Source organism: Lithobates pipiens, unplaced genomic scaffold, assembly GCF_037356315.1.
Source record: "Lithobates pipiens isolate NorthernLeopardFrog02 unplaced genomic scaffold, aLitPip1_a1.2 Scaffold_18, whole genome shotgun sequence".
In the NCBI taxonomy this organism is placed as follows: Eukaryota; Metazoa; Chordata; class Amphibia; order Anura; family Ranidae; genus Lithobates; species Lithobates pipiens.
In genome coordinates, this window is record NW_027507758.1 from 408172226 (window position 1) to 408187167 (window position 14942).

The 14942-nt window shown below is 41.8% G+C and overlaps 1 protein-coding gene across 5 annotated transcripts in view; it reads left to right on the forward strand.

The window, feature by feature from the left end:
* The window catches only part of TBL1XR1 (TBL1X/Y related 1), a 233468-nt gene that overhangs the window by 102106 nt on the left and 116420 nt on the right, over positions 1 to 14942 (forward strand). For all 5 annotated transcript variants that reach the window (XM_077487946.1, XM_077487947.1, XM_077487949.1 and 2 more), the window contains exon 2: positions 3736 to 3795. The gene's annotated coding sequence lies outside the window, so the exon portion shown is untranslated. The remainder of the gene's footprint in view (positions 1 to 3735; positions 3796 to 14942) is intronic.

A 14942-nucleotide genomic window follows, 5' to 3' on the forward strand; every position in this document is an offset into this window, starting at 1 on the left:
GTTGTCCTGAAAGGCGATTTGAGAAAGACTCAGTTAGACTTACCGGTGACGGTATTTCTAAGAGCCTTTCAGGACAACCGTTACTTCCCTCCCTAGGTTATGCTTAGTAAATGTATTAAGTTCTACCATGGTGTTGTGCTTTCTGTGCTTTGTTTTCCAGCGTCGGAAGGCCACAATAACTGAAGCCATGGAGGAGGAGGAGGTGTTTTTAAAGTGGGCATGTGTTTCCTGATTGCAAGGTGGAGCTACACTCTCCGGGGTTGTCCTGAAAGGCTCTTAGAAATACCGTCACCGGTAAGTCTAACTGAGTCTTTTTTAAAGTCACCTCCAATTATTGGTGCTGTTTCGGTATCGGCTGTATTTTTCATTTTTGGTATCGGTTATGGCACCAAAAAAAAATTTGGTGCATCCCTACTGCCAAGGTTCGCCACCACTGCCCTAGAGTGTTTTTACAGCTGAAAAACTCCCCTTCAAACTCGCTAGTTCTGGGGGGGGGGGTTTCCAGCCAGAAAACGCCCCTGCCAAAAATGTATAAAAGACTGTTTGCCTGAGCACATGGGGCGTTTACTGGCTGTAAACAAACAAAAAAAAAATTGCCTGAAGCCAAAAAATGGCAGTTGTAAAAACATCCAGTGTTCATGAGGTCTAATTAGTTTTGTTTGGGCTAGGCTGGTACAAATGAGCTTTCCCCTTCACCAGTACATGTGTCAGCGCTGTATAAACTGTATGTAGCTTCAGCTGCATACAGTACACAATACTGTTCCGGCAGCTGTACGGGAACTCCCTGTCCCGTTTCCGCAACATTGAGTCAAGCTGAGTGCTTTTCAGCCATTGACAGGCGTGTTGCATTTTTATGAATGAATAGAAAGCGTCCTGTGGCTGGCTATGGTGAAGTGGGTGGATCTCTATCTTAGCCAATCAGAGAGAGCCTTTTATTCATTGCTAAAAATACAAGGCTTCTTCTGAATGGTGTGGAAGAACTTGGCACGATTCTTCACGTCAAAGCGCAGGGTAGGTACATTGCCATGCATAGTGGCAAATACACAAGTGTGAATAGGCCCTCGGTCATTCACAGGTTCTTCCTGTCTGAGGACTATTTGAGATCCTAGTAAGACCACTTTCACACTGGGGCGCTTTTCAGGCACTTTAGTGTTAAAGCGCCTGTAAAGCGCATGAAAGAAGCCTCATCTGCAGTCCCAATGTCAAAGCCCAAGTGCTTTAAGAGCTCTTTCACAATGTCAACGCCCGTAAAGTGCCGCTTAAACTAGCAGCGCTTTACCAGCGTTTTTTGAGCGTTATTGGGGCGCTTTTAACCCCTGCTAGTGGCCAAATGGTTAAAAGAGCCCACAAAACGCTGCTGCCCCTTCAATAGGAAGGGGTGCTTTAGGAGCGTTGTATTCACTGCTCCAAAAACGCTGCAAAGAAGCTGCTTGCAGGACTTTTTTTTTTGACGCCCTTCCAGCACACCGCCTTAGTGTGAAAGCACTCGGGCTTTTACTTTGGGATTGCAGTTGCGGCTTCTTTCAGGTGCTTTTTTTAACGCTAAAGCGCCTGAAAAATGCCCCAGTGTGAAAGGGGTCTTATTTTTTTCTTTATCGTGAAGTGTGGATACTTGCAAAATATTTAAATCCCCAGAAATTGCAGCATGAGTAGCGATGTGATATGCCCATGAGCAAAGCAAACCGCTCTTTCAGAAGTATTTTCAATGTAATGTGAACCAGTGTTTATTTTTTTGGAGATATGAATATATTTGTTCCTTTTTAATTATAGAACTAATTTGTTAAAGTAATATATATATATATATATATATATATATATATATATATATATATATATATATATATATATATATATATATATATATATATATATCTCAAACATTTTTGGACCTTTTTTCCTGCATAAAAAGGTGACACGGGATAGTACAGAGTGTAAGGGTTAATTCAAACAGACGGTAAGAGGCATAACCATGTCTTAGCTTAAAAATCGTGGTGTTTTTCCACAGCCTAAGAGATGCATGTGGTCTGTACAGCCAACCATAGAAGTGAATGGTTATGCAAAGCTGTGCTTGAGTGAAACGCACGCTTTCTGGCAACCAAGTTTACATGTGCATGCGCATGTTTTTTGCCTAATTTTGTAACTGTCCAGTCACTTTTGTGATCAATTCATCCGTCCAGAGGGTGAAACTTTTTTTTTTTTTTTTTTTTTTTAACAGTTTAAATATATGTAATGAAAACCGATGCATATTATTCATTACTACACGTTGAACTCTACTGAATAAACATTTTACTTTTATTTAGCTTATTATATTAAAATATTTTGGCATTCTTCTTTTCTTTTTTTTTTTTTTTTTTTTTTTTTTTTTTTTTACTCCTATATTGCACATCTTGCATTTTAGTAGATTTTTGGGAGATATACGGATTGTTGCCTTTTTCAGTTTTTCTTTTTCTGGCTTCTTCTTTATCAGATCTCTATATTTTTGCCTTTTTTTCAACATGTCTACTACAACCAATTTACTATAAAAATCAGATCTGACATTCTAGTCAATTGTACTTGAGGCCCCATTCACACCTGAGCATAGCGTTTTCAGGCACAAAATCACGTGATTTTACCACGATTTTGCATCATTGTTTTGCGGCAATTTTTGCAGGGCAAAAGGTCACCAATTTAAAAAAGAAAAACCCGATTTGAGTGACAAAAAAGGGTCCAGAACTTTTTTGAGCTTCAGGTGTTCAGCTTCAGGCGACTTGGAGTGGAGATGTGAACCATCTCCATTGAGAATAATAGATTTTTTTTTTCCCCCTCCAACGTTTTGTAGCTTCAGGCTTCAAGCTACAAAACGCTCAGGTGTGAATGGGACCTAAAGCAGAATCCCAGCAGTTTGTGTTTTATTAAAAGTCAGCTATAAAAAAGTGTAGCTGCTGACTTTTAATAAACGTACACTGTCCCACGGTTCAGCGATTTGGCTGCCCAAAACCTCTGTCCTCTCCTGGCGCCGACATCTCTAGTGTGGGCACCCAGTTGTAACCGCTTGCGGCTACACACCCGGGTGCGTACTGCGCATCCTGAATGGCTGAGCAATCTTCTGGGACCTGTGGCGTGCCCTAGAAGATTGCAGGGAGGGAGAGGGGAAGAAGAGAACTTCTGCTCGAGTCGCCTAGTTGGCGCGAGCAGAAGTGGGAGTTGGGTACCTGTCAAACCCAAATGTGGCATGTCAGGGGATTAGGAGTCCTCAGTGGATGTTCCACTTTTGGGTGGAACTCTGCTTTTAATGATTAAAGCAACCTTAAACTGTTTCATGCTTGCGTTTCAGTTTACATTGCACTAGATTATTAAATATATAATGGTCCAGAAATATGGAGACATGCATAGCAGATTTTTTGAAATTGCTAGTTAACTGGCTGTCCTAGGCTGCAATACTTAGAAGTCCCCGACCTGGACAAATGGAACAGCATGACTAGTTCTGTTCACACTCCTATATCACATTAGTGTTGCAAAGTACTGAAGCCTTTGAATTAATATAGCTACCAGGCAGCTAACATTTTTATTTTTATTTTTTAAAGAAAAGTTTAGCAATGGTCCATGTAAATTCAGGTTTAACTGAGCATGCTACTCCTTGAAATGAAAAATGTAATAATGAAATATCAGTTTTGGGTTTATATATTATTTATGTTCTTCTCCAGTCAGTGAATAAAGTATTAACATATTATTATTGTTTTTATTTTTTAATTGCAGGATTCCCTTGTCCAATGGTCCAGTACTATACCTGCTTTTAGAGTGTCATTTTTGGATGAGGTAATATTTTTAATTGGTAAATATATGCCATGTATTTTGGAGTTCTGAGATTTTTTTCTGTGTATGATGTGCATGGTTGACCACAGCAGTTAACTTTGAGGTCACTGCTGTATGCAGATTAGATTGGCCTTATTGGTAATTTTGGTCTCCTTAGGAAAATGTGCAAATGTTTTTCTAATAAATTTTTAGGACTGTTGCGTTCGCAAGTTGCAAACAACATATTCCCCCCCCCCCGTACTTGCCTCCGTGGGTGTTGAGGTGTCGGTGCAGTGGTCTGAGGATTTTAAATCCTTGCTCTTCTCCCTCTTTATGCAGCGATTCTGGTTGGTCAGTTCCAGCACAGGACATCACTCTAATCCATTCTTTAAGCACTTCAGAGAGAAGAGGGAGAAGATGGGATTCACTTTTTCTTTTTCTTTATTTTTCTGCAAAAAAAAAGGGATATCAAAGCAGATCTTGGGTGCAATTCAAGGCTCCTGCAGATTGTCGGTGTAGCTGTTACTGAATGATGGGAAGAATCAACGAATTGCCTAGAGCGCTCATCGTCGCCCTGGTAGTTTAATGAGAACTACAAGCGGTCTAGGGGCAGTTGTAGTTTTCCCATTCACAGAAATTTGTGAATGAATGATGCGGCCGAGTGGGCACATGCGCGTTTTATTTTAAATTGTGATAGCGGGTGCAGGGAGAATAGGGGCCCCTGTATGTGGGTGTAACCGGTTATGCAAGGTGAACATCGCCTTCAACTCTAACCTGATGACATTTAGGGGCATTTAGAGCGCTGCCTATGGAAAAATAAAGTGTAATGAAGCTTGTTGCCATTTCGCGGGTGCACACAGTTTTGAGGTTTGACATGTTAATTATCCATTTACAACCAAACATAGGCGTTTGGTACAACCTAATGTTCATTATTTTACCAAAAGTTGGGTAATTTATTGCATTTGTATGCCCTAAAATGAACTTAGAGTAGTTCCGCCCGCCCCTATAAAAATTAAGTCAGCAGCTGCTGACATTTAACATTGGGACACTTACCTGTCCTGGAGTCCAGCGATGAGGGCACCGCAGGCGATCTTTGGATTGGTTGGTCGAGTGCTGCCATATCCATTGCTGCTGAGTGAAGCTGGCAGTGTAGCCGTCCAGCTTCACGGCGTGGCCCCTACTGCACATGCAGGAAGCGTGCTGCACTCTTTCACTAGGCGGCAGAAGAGGAGGGAGACAAAGCTGCTGGCGTAGATTGCTGTGGCTCGGGCCCCCAGAAGTGGGGACAGGTATCTGCCCCCCCTCCCCCCGAAAAGTGGCACCGGAGGGGGAGAGGAATCGGATGAGTGGAACTCTGCTTTAAGTGTATATTAGTAATGAAATTTTGCATTTTCAAAATCTTTACCCCAATATTGTTTGGCATAAAAAAAATCGATACTACCTCTATTCTCTAGGGTGTCTGCTTTCGGAAAAAATATATACTGTTTTTGGGGGTTTTATGCAATCTTCAGGGCAAAAATTATTTTAGGCAGTGAAAGGGTTAAATGAACCTGCACTGTAGTGTGCCATGAATGCATTGTGTGTCATGGTGGCCTGAATTGACAAAATATGTAGTGGGGTGTGTGTGTGTGTCTTTTTTTTTTTTTTTTTTGTGTTTGCAACTTGGCATGTTGAAAGTCCGTTCAAAATAAAGAACAGGCTGGTATAATAAGCTGTAAGAAATAGATAGGAACTGGTATGGTGTTCTGATTTAAAGGTTGCACTAAACTTATTCTCTCTGGGAAAGAGATGCTTGAAAGGGAATATGATTTAAATTTACAAATACTACACTGGTGATCCCACAATAGGGATAAAACTTTTCCCTGAAAGGAAGTTTAACAAGACACGTGGCCACTTATTAAAATTAGAAGAAAAGAACCTTAAACGCTTCAATACAGGGCATTTTCACCCCCTTCCTGCCCAGGCCAATTTTCAGCTTTCAGGGCTGTAACCTTTTTGAATGACAATTGGGCTGTCATGCAACACTGTACCCAAATTACATTTTTATCATTAGATATATTATAGAGCTTTCTTTTGGTGACCCCTGCCATTTTTTATAATTTGCGCTATAAACAAAAACAGAACGACAATTCAGAAAAAAAAAACATGTTTTACTTTTTGCTATAATATCCCAATTTAAAAAAAAATAAATAAAAAAAAATTTGGTAAAAAAAATCGCAGTAAGCGTATATTGATTGGTTTGCACAAGAGTTATAGCGGCTACGAAATAGGTTATTGATTTTATGGCTTTTTTTTTATATATATATAGTGACTGATGTTGCAGTGGACAGATCACACTTTTGACACTAGTTTGGAACCAGTGACATTTATACAGTGATTGTGCTATAAAAATGCATTAATTACTGTGTAAATGTCACAGGCAGGCAAGGAGTTAACACTAGGGAGCGATCAAGGGGTTAAATGTGTTGCGTAGGGAGTGATTCTAACTGGGGGGGTGACTGACTAGGGGAGGTGACCGATCGGTGTTCCTATATACTAAGAGCACAGGATCTGTCTCCTCTCCCCTGACAGGATGTGGATCTGTGTTTTTACACTAGAGATGCACGATTCTGGGAAAAAGGAGAATCGCGATTCTTTTTCATGGAAAAAAGATCACAATTCTCAAAAAGTATTGATCTGTGAAGGTAGATGTCAAGTCGCTGTGTGTTTTTTTTTTTTTTTTTTTTTTTTATTTATTTATTTTTTTTTTTGAACCATATGTCCCATTATAGGATGGTTTATGCCTTTTTAAGCACTTTAGCTAATCAGTGAAGTTTAACATCTGCTGACTGTTGCACTTTACTCCTATCCACCGTTATATACAAAGGGCCTGAGCAATCACCCCTTAGCCTAAGGTAGCGCCCCTACACCCCATATTCCTTAAAATATGTCATTGCTAAGTTCGTATTACCTAAAGCCTGCTTCTGTGAAGTGTTTCCATCACAATGTGTGCACACTGCGCAGTCACTGCAGTGTTTCCCGCTTCTCCCACTAAGCGACAGTGTGGTTCCGCCCACGCATCCAGCGCATCGCTCTCTGTTCTACTGATGACTGACATCAGTTCCGATATCGGCACCATGTGTTCCACACTGGTTTCTGACAGCTTCTCCTCCAGGTCCAGTCCAGGCTACATCCCAAAGAATCGAGGTAATCCAGGCTGGAGATTGCGGGGGGGGGTGTCAAACCGAGATTACGATTCTATGTATGATCGTGCAGCTCTAGTTTACACACGCAGATGCATGTTCTTGCTCTGTCACGAGCGATCGTGGGTGCCCTACGGACATTCTATGCATGTAGGTAAACCTGTGTGCAGCTTCCCCTAATACCTGAGCCCCATCTTGATCCAGTGATGTGCATTCGTGCCTCAGTTCCCTGGGGACTCTGCCTCTTTATTGGCTGAGACAGCCAATGGTTCCTGCTGCTGTCATCAATCACAACCACTGAGCTAATCAGTAGAGAGGGGGTGGGGCCGAGTCACAGCTGTGTGTGTGAATGGACATACAGAGCCGCAGCTTGGGAGTGCTCTAGTATGGCAAGAGGGAGGGGCCAGGAGCGCAGACAGGGGACTCTAGAAGAGGCGGATCGGGGTTGCTCTGTGCAAATCCATTACACATAGCAGGTAAGTATTACATGTTTGTATGTAGTGTGTTTTTTATTTTTTTATTTTTTCCTCTTCATACTTGGATTTCAGTCCAGTTCAATAGCAACCACTGAAAAGTTTCAATTAAGCTGCGTTCACACTGGGATGGTGGGTCCGTTAGCGGTAAAGCAGCGCTTTTTGGCCGCTAGTGGAGAGCTTTCAACCCCCAAGAAGGGGTTAAGGGTTAAAAGTGCCTGTTTTGCGGCCCTTCCAAAGCGCTGTCCATTCATTCCAATGGGCAGGGGCGGTGTAGGAGCAGATACACTGCCCCAAAGATGCTGCCTGAAAACTGCCTTAGTGTGAGAGTAGCCTTAGTAGCTTGCAGTAGAATACTATCAATTATATTATAGATTTTTATGGGCAATACTATCATTTTTATCTACAGTTGAGATTTTATTTGAGCACATGAATGACATTCACTATAATTTTCAGGACTGCGCTTTCAAATGGTTGTCATATCATAAAAGCTGTTGTTGGTCTGTTAATCTGTATAATAGACTGCATTTCAATGTGTTGGATTCATACTACTTGGGTGTAACTAGCACATGTGATCTACATGCATTTTAGCAGAGATTGGTACAATGCATTGATGTGCAGGGATTTTTTTTTTGTTTTTGTTTCTAAAGCAGTAGCTAAAATACACTTCTTTATTGGGTGCAGCACGCTGATGTGTTGTAGTGTGGTTTTCTTAAATGTAGAATGTTCTATTTTCACCCAGTGCACATGAACTATGGCAAGCTATGGGTTTCGTCTGGTTGCATTTTGCCTGTGTTGGGTAACCCAGCCTATCGCGGGTGGTGTGAATTAGCCCCAAATATAACCTTTTGGGGCTCTTTCACACGGATACGTGTGCTTTTAAAAAGAGATGAAGTACTGAGAGATGAGATGCAAAACTTTTCAAAGCACTTTGCTCCTGCAGTGTGAAAACTTACATGGGATTTAATGGGGAATTGTTTTCATGTGCATTTGTTGCCCTGGAAATGCATAGCAAAGGCGCACTAGTGTGTTAGGCATGCATCTGTTTCACGTTGAACATCACGGCAGAAATGTTTTTTGTTTGATAACTTTTTTGCCTTTTATTCCTCCAGTGTGATTTTATAGTTGTTTTTTTGGTGCTTGTTGTGTCTAAATAGGAAAAGGGATGGTCAAGTTCTGTGTTTTGCATTTGGCAAAAGCGACACTTGCCATTTTTGCTAGATGTGATTTTATTTTACAGTCGCTGGAAAACAATTGTGCGTGAACGTGTGCCTATGTGTTTTGATGCATTTCAAGAGAAAACGCAGCCGATATAAAATAAGCCAGTTGTGTTCTGCCCATGAACCTTGACTTAAGCCCCCGTACACATAATCGAGTTTTCCGATGGCAAATGTTGGATGTCAGGCTGTTGACAGAAAATCTGACCGTGTGTATGCTTCATCGGACATTTGTTGTCGGACTTCCCGCCAACAAATGTTGGCTAGCATGTCTTCAAGCTTTCCGCCAACAAATGTGTGTTGTCGGATTTTCAGATCGTGTGTACAACACGAATGCACAGAAGCAAGGACGAGCTGGAAGCGGTCGGGCTTGTAAACTAGCGTTCGTAATGGAGAATTAACATTCGTGATGTGGCAAATTATGAAATCTCCAAATGCAGCGCACATTCTCTTCTTCTTTAAACGATTGCTGACCGCCTCACGCCGCTATACGTTGGCAGAAGGGCTCATGCAGGCAAACTAGCGTACCTGTACGTGGCCCTTTTAAGAGGCGGCCAGCGGGCACACCCGTGGCAAGCCCTGTGAATCGGGTTGCGGGTCCTGTGGACTCTCTCGCCGCGGGGATACCCACAATCGCCTCACAGAGGGGAAGAATGGGGAGATGCTAATGTAAACGTAAATCTCCCTGTTCCGCCTAGTAACAGTGTCACTGATCAACAGTGTCAGAGATCAGTGACGTGTCACACGTAGCCATGCCCCCACAGTTAGAAACACTCCCCAGGGCACACTTAACCCATACACTGCCCCTTCACTGCCATTCACTGCCATTTACACAGGAATCAGTGCACGTGTATAGCACTGATTGCTGTATAAATGGCAATGGTCCCCAAAAATGTGTCAAAAATGGCCAATGTGTCCGCCATAATTTTGCAGTCATGATAAAAATCACTGCTATTACTAGTAAAAAAAAAAATGTATATATATAAAATGAATAAAAATGCACTAAAACTATCCACTATTTTGTAAACACTATAACTTTTACGCAAACCAATCAATAAACGCTTATTGCGTTTTTTTTTTCCCCCCCCAAAAAATATGTTGAAGAATACATATCGGCCTAAACTGAGGAAAAAAAATTGTTTTTTAAAAAAAATATTTTTGGGGGATATTTATTATAGCAAATTTTTTTTTCAAATTTGTCGCTCTTCTTCTTTTTTTATAGTTTATAGCGCAAAAATAAAAACCGCGGGGGTGATCAAATACCACCAAACGAAAGCTCTATTTGATGCGGAAAAAAGGATGACTATTTTGTTTGGGAGCCACGTCACACTACCGCGCAATTGTCAGTTAAAGCCGAATCGCAAAAAGTGCTCTGGTCAGGAAGGGGGTAAATTCTTCCAGGGCTGAAGCGGTTAATGGGATAATAATGACGCTGCTTTGCTGGTGATACTGATGGGAGTTATGGAAAAGGCTTTTTTTTTTTTTTTTTCTAGTGATATCAAGAATTAATATTGTGTGTTTTTTAGTTTGGCCAATTTATCACAACACCATTATCTGTAGTTTTTAAGATCAAAGATACAACCATGTTGGTGTTCCTTGTCAATTTTACATTGTATTTTTTTTAAATGTAACTGCCTACTACCAAACTGACATTTTGACGTAAAACACATAGCCAAGTAATATTCTACACAATTTTATTTTTTATTGTGCATTAATCACTTAAGCCCCGGACTATTTGGCTGGCCAAAGACCAGAGCACTTTTTGCGATTCGGCACTGCGCCGCTTTAACTGACAATTGCATGGTCATGCGACGGCTCCCAAACAAAATTGACATCCCTTTTCCCCACAAATAGAGCTTTCTTTTGGTGGTATTTGATCACCCCTGCGGTCTTTATTTTTTGCGCTATAAACAAAAGAGCGACAATTTTGAGAAAAACGCATTATTTTTTTTACATTTTGCTATACCGGCCCCCCAAAAATATATACATTTTTTTTCCCTCAGTTTAGGCCGATACGCATTCTTCTACATGTTTTTGGTAAAAAAAATAAAAATTGCAAAAATGTTTGGTTTGCGCAAAAGTTCTAGCGTTTACAAAAAAGGTGATAGTTTTATGGTGTTTTTATTAACTTTTTTTAAAAAATTTTTTTACAAGTTTTGGTGGTGATCAGTTTATTTTTTTTTTTTTTTTTTTTTTAAGTGGTTAAAAAGGAAAACAAATAAAATTAGACATGCTATCTGCCAATAGAACTTAACCAAAAAGTGCATTCTATGCATCCAAATTTTATTTTTTTAAAGTGTGTGGGTTTGTGTATATATATATATATGTATATATGTATATGTATATATATATATATATATATATATATATATATATATATATATATATATATATATATATATATATAGAAAGTATTCGGCCCCCTTGAACTTTTCAGGCTTCAAACGTAAAGATATAACATTTTAATTTTTTGTGAAGAATCACCAACAAGTGGGACACAATTGTGAAGTGGAACGAAATCTATTGGATGATTTAAACTTTTTTAGCAAATAAAAAAACTGAAAAGTGGTGCGTGCAAAATTATTCGGCCCCTTTAGGCCGCGTACACACGGGCGGACTGTCTGACGGACTTGGTCCGCTGAAACGTGTTTCAGCGGACTATCCGCTCGTGTGTGGGCTTCAGCTGACTTTTTCAGCGGACAGTCTGGCGGACTAAGTCTTTCGGAATTTCTGTAATATTGTCCGTCCAAACTTGGTTTCAGCGGACAGTCCGCTCGTGAGTAGGCTAGTTCGACGGACTAAGTATGGCGCATGCTCAGAAAGGATTTACACGGCCGAAGGTTGCATTGCAGTGTATTGGACGTCGTATTTCTAGTGCCGTACACGTCATCGTGCAAGCTTTCAGCGGACTGTCTGTTCGTCGTGTGTGGTCAAGTCCGTTCATTCACAAGTAGGACGGACCGTCTGTCGGATTGTCTGACGGACTTAGTTGGACGGATAGTCCGCCCGTGTGTACACGGCCTTACTTTCAGTGCAGCAAACTCACTCCAGAAGTTCAGCGAGGATCTCTGAATGATCCAATGTTGTCCTAAATGACTGATGGTGATAGAATCCACCTGTGTGTAATCAAGTCTCTGTATAAATGCACCTGCTCTGTGATAGTCTCAGGGTTCTGTTGAAAGCGCAGAGAGCATCATGAAGACCAAGGAACACACCAGGCAGGTCCGTAATACTGTTGTGGAGAAGTTTAAAGCCGGATTTGGATACAAAAAGATTTCCCAAGCTTTAAACATCCCAAGGAGCACTGTGCAAGCGATCATTTTGAAATGGAAGGAGTATTAGACCACTACAAATCTACCAAGACCTGGCCGTCCCTCTAAACTTTCAGCTCAGACAAGGAGAAGACTGATCAGAGATGCAGCCAAGAGGCCCATGATCACTCTGGATGAACTGCAGAGAACTACAGCTGAGGTGGGAGAGTCTGTCCATAGGACAACAATCAGTCGTACACTGCAAAAATCTGGCCTTTATGGAAGAGTGGCAAGAAGAAAGCCATTTCTCAAAGATATCCATAAAAAGTCTTGTCTAAAGTTTGCCACAAGCCACCTGGGAGACACACCAAACATGTGGAAGAAGGGGCTCTGGTCAGATGAAACCAAAATCCAACTTTTTGCCCACAATGCAAAACGATATGTTTGGCGTAAAAGCAACACAGCTCATCACCCTCAACACACCATCCACACTGTCAAACATGGTGGTGGCAGCATCATGGTTTGGGCCTGCTTTTCTTCAGAAGGGACAGGGAAGATGGTTAAAATTGAGGGGAAGATGGATGCAGCCAAATACAGGACCATTCTGGATGAAAACCTGTTGGAGTCTGCAAAAGACCTGAAACTGGGACGGACATTTATCTTCCAACAAGACCATGATCCCAAACATACAGCAAAATCTACAAAGGAATGGTTCACAAATAAACGTATCCAGGTGTTAGAATGGCCAAGTCAAAGTCCAGACCTGAATCCAATCGAGAATCTGTGGAAAGAGCTGAAAACTGCTGTTCACAAACGCTCTCCATCCAACCTCACTGAGCTTGAGCTGTTTTGCAAGGAAGAATGGGCAAGAATTTCAGTCTCTCGATGTGCAAAACTGATAGAGACATACGCCAAGCGACTTGCAGCTGTAATCGCAGCAAAAGGCGGCTCTACAAAGTATTAACGCAAGAGGGCCGAATAATTTTGCACGCCCCACTTTTCATTTTTTTATTAGTTAAAAAAGTTTCAAAAATCCAATAGATTTCGTTCCACTTCACAATTGTGTCCCACTTGTTGGTGATTCTTCACAAAAAATAAAAATTTTATATCTTTATGTTTGAAGCCTGAAATGTGGCAAAAGGTTGAAAAGTTCAAGGAGGCCGAATACTTTCGCAAGGCACTGTGTGTGTGTGTGTGTGTGTGTGTGTGTGTGTGTGTGTGTGTGTGTATGTATACACACACACGTTTTTTTGGCTTCAGACGTGTTATTTTTTTCTGCAGCCAGTAAACTTCCCAGCATGACATCCTATGTGTCCTTGCACACGTAGGCTTTTGTCAGCGATTTGAATTTTTTTTTTGCCATGGGAGTTTTCTGGCTGCGGGAAAAAACTAGTAGGTTCGCAGAGGAGTTTTCAGTTGTAAAAATGCTCTAAGGCTCCTTTCACACTGACGTCCCGTTCAGGCCCGCCTGTCAGTTTTTCAGGCGGACCTGAACGGGTGCTCCATAGAGCTCTATGGAGCGTCGGATGTCAGCGGTGACATGTCCGCTGACATCCGACCCGATCCGAAAAAGTGTAACGGAGGAAAAAGCTATTTTTCCATCCGTGATCGGATCGGGTGACGACGGGCACTGCGGTCCGTCGTCATCCGATCTCCCATAGGGGAGAGCGGCGCTGTGACAGGTCCGTCCCTGCGCAGTATGCAGAGACGGACCGGTCATCTCCCTGCTCAGCGGGGATCGGCGGAGTGGTCCCCGCTGAGCAAACGGATATCCACGGGGCGGATCAGAACTGATCCGCCCCGTGTGAAAGAACCCAAACTCTGAAAATGGCTAATAAACATGGCTATTTAGCATCAATGAGCACTTTTGAGCCATAAGCTTTTGTGGGAGTATAGTTTTTCTAAAATAGGATAATGCAAGAACGTGTTTGAAGTGGAGGAACTTCACCGGCTTGCACCTTAACCTGATAGAACACCTTTGGGATGAGTTGTAGCGGAGACTGCGAGTCAGACCTTCTAGTCCACATCAGTGCCTGACCTCACAAATGCACTTCTGGAAGATTGGTCAAACATTCTCATAGACACACTTCTAAACCTTGTGGACAGCCTTCCCAGAAGAGTTGAAGCTGTTATAGCTGCAAAGGCTGGCCAACTCAATATTTTATCCTTCGGACTAAGACTGGGATGCCATTAACCAGTTCCCGACCAGCACACGCCGATGTACGTCGACAGAATGGCACGGGCAGGCATATTGGCGTACAGGTACGTCCAATCTTCAATGCCGCCCTACCATCGGAAGCGCGCCCGCCGGCAGCGCGCTCCCGCGCTGGTCGGGACCCCCGTGAGTCCGGTCGCGGGACCCGCGGACTCGATCGCTGCGGGCATACCCGCGATCGTCTCACGGGACGGCTGAATGGAGGAAATGCCGTGTAAACAGCATTTCTCCATTCTGCCTAGCAACTAGTGACGCTGATCTCTGCTCCATGTGATTGGAGCAGAGATCAGTGTTCACTAAATGAAAGCCCACCCCCCCCCCCCCACAGTTAGTAACACGCCCCTAGGAACACTTAACCCCTTCACTGCCAGTGTCATTTACACAGGAATCACTGCATTTATATAGCAGTGCTTACTGTATAAATGACAATGGTCCCAAAAATGTGTCAAAAATGTCCGATGGGTCCCCCACAATGTCGCAGTCACAATAAAAATCGCTGATCGCCGCCATTACTAGTAAAAAATTATTAATAAAAATGCTATAAAACTATCCCTATTTTGTAAACGCTATAACTTTTGCACAAACCAATCAATCGCTTATTGCGACTTTTTTTTTTTTTTTTTTCACCAAAAATATGTAGAAGAATACATATCGGCCTAAACTGAGGGAAATTTTTAATTTTATTTTTTTTCACCAAAAATATGTAGAAGAATACATATCGGCCTAAACTGAGGGAAAAAAATGTTTTTTTATATATATTTTTGGGGGATAATTATTAGAACAAAAAGTCAAAAATAATGCGTTTTCAAAATTGTTGCTCTATTTTTGTTTAT